Here is a 7,120-nt window from a genome sequence, read left to right as displayed (position 1 = left end):
GCGAACCCATGTTGTTATATATAGCTGCATCACATCAAGTTGTAAGCGATGTGCTCATCGTTGAACGAGAGGAGGATGGACATAAGTTCCTGCTTCAAAAGCCGGTATACTACGTATCTACTGTCCTCACTCCATGCAAGTCACGGTACCCACATTATCAAAAAACAGCATACGCGGTCTTCATGGCATCCCGGAAACTATGGCACTACTTTCAAGAGTGTTCAATCACGGTGGTCTCCGAAGTACCACTCAATGATATAATAAACAACTCGTTCGACATTATATATAAACCACGGCGAGCCATTAAATCACAAGTACTGGCTGACTTTGTCGCCAAATGGACAGAAGCCGAACTCCCTAAAGAGTGCGACGCATACTCCAATTGGATCATGCACTTCGACGGCTCTAAGATGCTGGCTGGTCTGGGAGCAAGCGTTGTCCTGACATCCCCCACTAGAGATACAGTCCAATACACACTCCAAACACTATATACAGACTCCAACAATGCAGCCGAAAATGAGGCTCTATTGCACGATCTTCGGATGGTAGTATCCATGGGCAGCCAACGCCTAGAGGTGCGTGAGGTTTCGAGCCTCGCAATATCTCAAATAAATGAAGACATCGACGCCAAGGACCCGAAAATGGCGGCTTACCGTAATGTCGTCCTTAAGATGTCAGCTCGATTCGAGGGGCTTGAATTTCATAATGTGGTCCGAGAAAACAATCAAGCGGCGGATATCCTTGCCCGCATCGGTGCCAAGCGCGACCCCGTCCCACCTAACATCTTCCTGGAAAGGCTATTCAAGCCGTCTGTATTGTGGCAAGGGGAGACTGGCAATACTAGTCCGGATCCGACCACAACCCAGAACCCGAGCACACTGACATAATTGGAGGCTCCGCCACCGAAATAACACCTTCGACCCACGTAGTCATGGCTGTCATCGCCCCCTGGACCGAACCCCTCTTAGCCTACCTAAATAGGCAAGAACTCCCCGAGCACCAAAATGAGGCATGTTGCATTATGCGGCGCTCTAAAGCCTACAAGGTCCACGAGGGAGAGCTTTATGAGAAAAGCGCTACCGGAGCACTCCAAAGATGTATCTACGAAGAGGAAGGGCGGCAGCTCATTGCCGAAATTCATGCTGGACTCCGCGGCCACCACGCTGCAGCTCGGGCCCTTGTAAGCAAGGCCTTCCGTACAGGTTTCTACTAGCCGACAGCCTGAGCAGACGCACAGGACCTCGCCCAACATTGCGTCGGTTGCCCGCTCTTCGCCAACCAAAGCCATATGCCACCTACCGCTCTCCAAACAATCCCCATAACTTGGCCCTTTGCGGTCTGGTGGCTCGATATGGTCGGACCCCTTAAAGAAGGAATCCATAAGAAAAAATATCTGTTGGTCATGGTGGATAAATTCACCTAATGGATAGAGGCCAAACCAATTAAAACAACCGAATCCAGACCAGTGATAGACTTCATATCAGGGGTCGTGCACCGTTACGGTGTCCCCCACAGCATCATCACCGATAATGGCTCTAACTTCACAGCCGATGAGGTGAAAACTTGGTGCGGCAACATGGGCATTAAGCTCGATTACGCCTCCGTCTATCACCCCTAAACAAATGGTCAAGTCAAATAAGCAAATGGTCTCATTATGAGCGGCATCAAACCCAGACTAGTGCGATCCCTGAAGGAATCAGACACGCACTAGGTCGAGGAGCTCGACTCCGTACTATGGGGGCTGCAGACCACGCCAAATCGTACTACCGAATACACACCATTCTTCATGGTGTACGGCGCAGAGGCGGTATTGCCTTGCGATATCATTCATGACTCACCTCGAGTGCGCATGTACAAAGAGAGAGAAGCCGAGCTCAATCGGCAGGACAGTTTAGATGCCCTGGAGGAGGAGCGCAACGTCGCAAAAGCCCGTTCCGCATTCTATCAGCAACAGGCTCGCAGGTATCAAAGAAGAGAAGTACGGGCCAAAACCTATAACATTGGCGAACTCGTTCTACGCCTACCGGAGAAGAAAAAGGACAAGCTCAAGCCCAAGTGGGAGGGTCTCTTCATCATTGATAAAGTTCTCACCTGAGGAGCATACCGCTTGCGTGATGCATCAGATAATCGGCTCGAGCCAAACCCATGGAACGCGGCCAGACTCCGAAGATTCTATGCCTAGCGCCGAACTCTGTGTCCGTCCCCTTCCCTATATATATATCCTCTCTCTTTCTTTTTATGACTCTGAGGCTTTAAGTGTGACTCGACTACACACTCTCGACGCGCTAAATCCTTAAGTATGAGCGCTCACTATACCTGGGGGCTTGTTATACAGAAGCTTAATATAATTATCTTCCGGGCATCATGCCCACTACATATGTGTCACTTCTCCATATGTACCTTTTCTTCACCATTATATGCATCGATATGACTTAAGTTTTGGCCAAGCTGGGTTGCCTGGCTCCTGTATTTATGCCCTACGTTCCCGTTAGTTCGGCTAGGGCATAAGGGAAGCACCTCTGCGATTGTTACTGTCGGGTACTCTGGACATGTACCTCAGACTGGGTAAAGCCGAAAGCTAGCGTTCTTAAGGGAATATTTGGTCGGTGAACTAAAGATGTTTCTTACCTATTACAATACAAACCCCCAGATGTTTCATATACCGTGTCTCTGTTTGCAGTTCGGACATGCACATTATTGCATGCGTACCCAGGGAAAGGAACCCTTAACGGAACTATTCTTCCTGGAAGATATTTCTTACTATCCATGTAATATAACATAGCTAGTTGGGTACTTGTCTGTTCAAGCCATTATGACCCCTATGCCTGGTTTCCACGCGTACCCCGGTTTACATAACTGAGCGGGTATTCGAAAACACTCCGGACTGTCGGGTCCGGAGGCTGAAGCGAAAAGGTCCGCCATGACAAATGATTTACAATCCGACTAGGGACAAAATATGTCAATTGAAGTACACAGTCACTTAGACCCACATACTTCTTCTTCTATACCATCCAACAGGCTGTCTAGCCTACAATCCTGTTGGGAATACTTTGCGGCTAATCCTACCTGGTCATATACCAAACTAACGGGAATCTCTTTCCCATTTGACCCTACAGGTCCAACCAGGACCATGTGATTCGGATCGAGCTTGGTGTACCGTGTTTTTAACATGGCCCAAGCTTCCCTCGCACCTTGTCGATAGGCAGATATCTTCCATAAACGGAAGCGCCACCGTGCTCCCTTGAGAAGCTCTACAAGCTCCCCCATGCTTCCTGGTAGGGAGGCGGATGGCCACAAGGCCTTGGCAATACCCTGCATCACCTGTCGAACTTGTTCGTGCAGTTGTGAAAGCTCTTGCAGAAGATCGCCTGCGGATCCGGGCATCTCCTCTTCGGGACGACCAGTCAGTATACATACAAACATAACAATGTTAGCCCGTTTCTTCGCCGAACTGCATAAAGTTTGTTTGAGCACATACTAAAAATGCCGCGTTGAAGCCTCTTATTCTCCTTCACGGAGTCAGCAAGTTGGGCCCGAACATCTTTCAATTCCACGCCCAACCGGGTATTGGCATCCTGGAGATCGTTTTTCTCTTGCCTGACCCGTGTAAGTACACGCTCACCAGCATCTAGTTGTCATTGAGCTCGTTGTTCATCCTCTTGTACGATCTCCAGATTCTCTCTGGGATTGCCTGCAGAATATATTGTTAGATCTACGAACATGCTGAATACCAAACGGTGCACGTAATTACGTTTTTTATCGATCAAGAAAAATATTACCAGATGAGGCCTTCTTGGATTCCTCCATTTCGGCAGCTGTGGCCCTTAGCTGGGCCTTACACTCCTCCAGCTCTTGAGACAAATGAGCATTCTTCTCTGTAAGAACCTATTCATACAATGATCCTTAAATCAGTTGTTCCAACTGTTTCAAGTCTCAGGGGCTACTGATATACATAATTATCAGATTTTGCTTACTCGTATATCTTTTAAATACTGATCTGTGGCTCTAGCAAGCCCAGCTTGAGCAGCTCGGATGTATGCGTCTCCCGAATTGAAGGCATTGAACGCCTCTTCAGAGAAATTAGGGTTGTGGAGTGCGGCCCACCGGCGCCGATGATTCATAGCGCTCTCCACTTTGGAATTCGTAGTGGATACTCTATCCGCATCCTCCGTAGGAAGACCATCCGGTATCGTCCCCACATGAGCCTCCACCCTCGAGGTCGGTTCTGGAGTCCGGCTAGTAGAGGCGTGACGAGCAGGATCCCCGGATATAGTCCGGTGATACTCTTTGTGCCAAGACACTATGGACATTGTTATATTTTAAACATGACAATCACGGAGCATGTTTCAAATCATACCTCTTCGATGGCGGCTCGGTCCTGTTCGCTTTCCTTTTAAGCCTACCCAGCGTGGGCGCCCCTTGTTGGTGAGTCGCCGCGGGTTCGGCATGACGCGCCGATGGCCTTCCCTATAAAGCGCAATACATGTGCGGTGGGTAATGCGTAAAGTGGGGATCCTTTTTGGGAGTTAGGACTCTTGTTTTACTTACATATGATGCAGGGAGTAGGCCGGGATAGTCGGCAATGATAGCCACCAAGGCACTGTCACAGCTTGCCTGGTAAAACATCCTGTCAACGAGCTCCACAAATATGTCCGGATCTTCTTTGAGTATGGGGTCAAGGCCCGGTTGTGGTCCCCTGGCTGTGGAGGCGGGTTGTGGACCTCCCTCACAGCTTTCCGCAGTTCCTGTTATGGACTAGCAAGGTAAATATTTGCAATGAAAGACTGCGGGAATGAATGGAGTTGAGTAAAAGATAGCAACTCACCCAGCTAGGGGGTTGTACATGGAAAATCCATCCCGTGGCTTTGTCACATCCCTACCTTCTGGTAATGCTCTAGGCTAGCTTCATGTGTGCATCATGTCTATTTTTCTGAAACTTTAATTGAGGATTATTGAAACCTCAGAAATCTAATTAAAAGAAGGGCAAGCACCCTTTAAATTGCATTCTGTGAATCCAAAATGCCCTAAAAATAGTTTTGTGAATTTTGGCAAGAGTTATATATCAAACCAAAATTCTGGAACATTTTTAAGGAATTATTTGGTCTCTGAATTTAAATCAATAATCTATTTGAATTTGGGAATATATTCATAATATATAATGAATATGTTTTCAAATGCTTTGAAGTGTTTTATGTACTTTTGGAATAGTCCAGAGAGGTAACATAAAATATTTCAGAATGTTCTGGCATTGTTTGAAATTCTTTTGAATTTGAAAACAGTGGAAAATTAATTAAAAAAATAAAACAAAATAGAAAAAAAATAAAACAGAGCACTTACCTGGCCTTACCTGTAGCCGGCCCATTAGGCAGCCCAGCCCACTAGGCAGCCGTGCCATCTTCAACCTCTACCAGTAGGCAGAGGCGATGACGCACGCGCTCGCTGGGAGGCCTCAACCTCCTGCTTCCACCGAGGCGTTCCCGAGCCTCCCCCTTACGCCACCGCGATGCCACGAACCCCCCTAGACCGCTCTCACTCTCTCCCGTGGTGATTTTCCTCTCTGCATCTCTCCCCCCTCCTCTGTTCTCTCCACCGAGAGCCGCCGTCGCCACCGACGCCGTTCACCGTAGCTGCAGCCACCGCCTCCCCCTCGCTTCTCTGACCGGCCCAGAGGCTCCGCCTCGACCCCCTCTTTCTTCCACCCGATCCACGCCACCGCGGGAGCCCCACATCGCCGCCACGAGTCGTCTTCCCCGAGCACGGCCGCCGGACTCCATCGACGGATTCGTCGCCTTACGGTCGTCCCCGAGCCAGCTGAGCCTGTCTTTGGCCTCAACGTGAGCTCCCGGTCCTTCCCCCCTTAACCACGTCGTCATTTTCGTCCCGTAGCCACTGCCCCGCGAGTAACCGAAGCTGCCGTCCGCCATGGCCGATGAGGTCCTCGCTCCTGAGCACCTCAGCTCCGACCAGTTACACCACTGTGTTCCTGGAACGCCAGAGATGCCGCCCACCTACCTCGCACGCTCGCCCGCAAGCCGTAGTGCCCCGCCCGTGCCCCACCGAACTCCGGCTGCCGCCTTTGAGCTCGTGGCCGTCGACTCCGGCCACCCCAGGCCCGGCTACTGCCACCAGCCGACGCGCTGCAACGCCAGCCACCCGTAGAGACCAACCGCGGCCTGTAGGCGAAACCCGAGCCACCCCAGTGCGTCCCCGCCACGTTTTTGGTCGTCGCCGGCGACACTCCGGCGAGCTGACGTGGCACCGCCATTAGTGGCTAATGGCCACTAACTAAACCCGTAGCTCACTGACACATGGGCCCCACGCCCTAATTAACCCCGGGTTTTATTTCCTGTTTAGTTTAGATTAACTCAGCGGGACCCACACGTCAGAGTTGACCCTGCTGACGTGGCTGTTGACTGGGTCCACATGTCAGCGACGCTAATCAGCCCCAGTCACTGACCAGTGGACCCCACTGGTCAGGTTTGACCTGAACCTGCCTTGTTGACCTGATGATGTCAGGGTGATGTCATGCTGACGCAGTAACTCTTTTCTGGATTTAATTTAATTCTGAAAATTCCAGAATATATCCAAAACTTCAAAAATTCATATAAATTCAACCGTAACTCAGAATGAAATAATTTATATATGAAAAATGATCAGAAAAATCCAATCTATCCATCTGTACCATTTTCATGCATGTTAGAACAACTTATGACTACTGTTTAGGACAATTCAATTAAATGGCATTTAAGAAATCACATATGGAGTTTGAATTTGAACCTAGTGTTCAAACCAACTCCATTTAACTTGTTGTTAGTTGCATTAGCTCAATCAACAGCATGTTGCCATGTCATGATCATGCATCATATTGTGCATTGCATTGATTGTGCCCTTCCTTGTTTGCCGGTGTTTGTCCCCTCTCGATAGACGTGGTTCCGACGATGAGTTCGATGACACCGATGAAGAGCTATACTATCTTCAGAAGTGCCAGGCAAGCAAAACCCCCTTGTTCATTCCGATACAATCCCACTTTCTCGCTCCTGCTCTATTTTACTGCATTAGGACAACAACGATTCAACTGTTACATGATGTGGTAGTTGAACCCCTTTCCTCTGCATGACCT

Source organism: Triticum dicoccoides, chromosome 2B, assembly GCF_002162155.2.
Source record: "Triticum dicoccoides isolate Atlit2015 ecotype Zavitan chromosome 2B, WEW_v2.0, whole genome shotgun sequence".
NCBI lineage: Eukaryota > Viridiplantae > Streptophyta > Magnoliopsida > Poales > Poaceae > Triticum > Triticum dicoccoides.
This window is presented reverse-complemented; position numbering follows the sequence as displayed.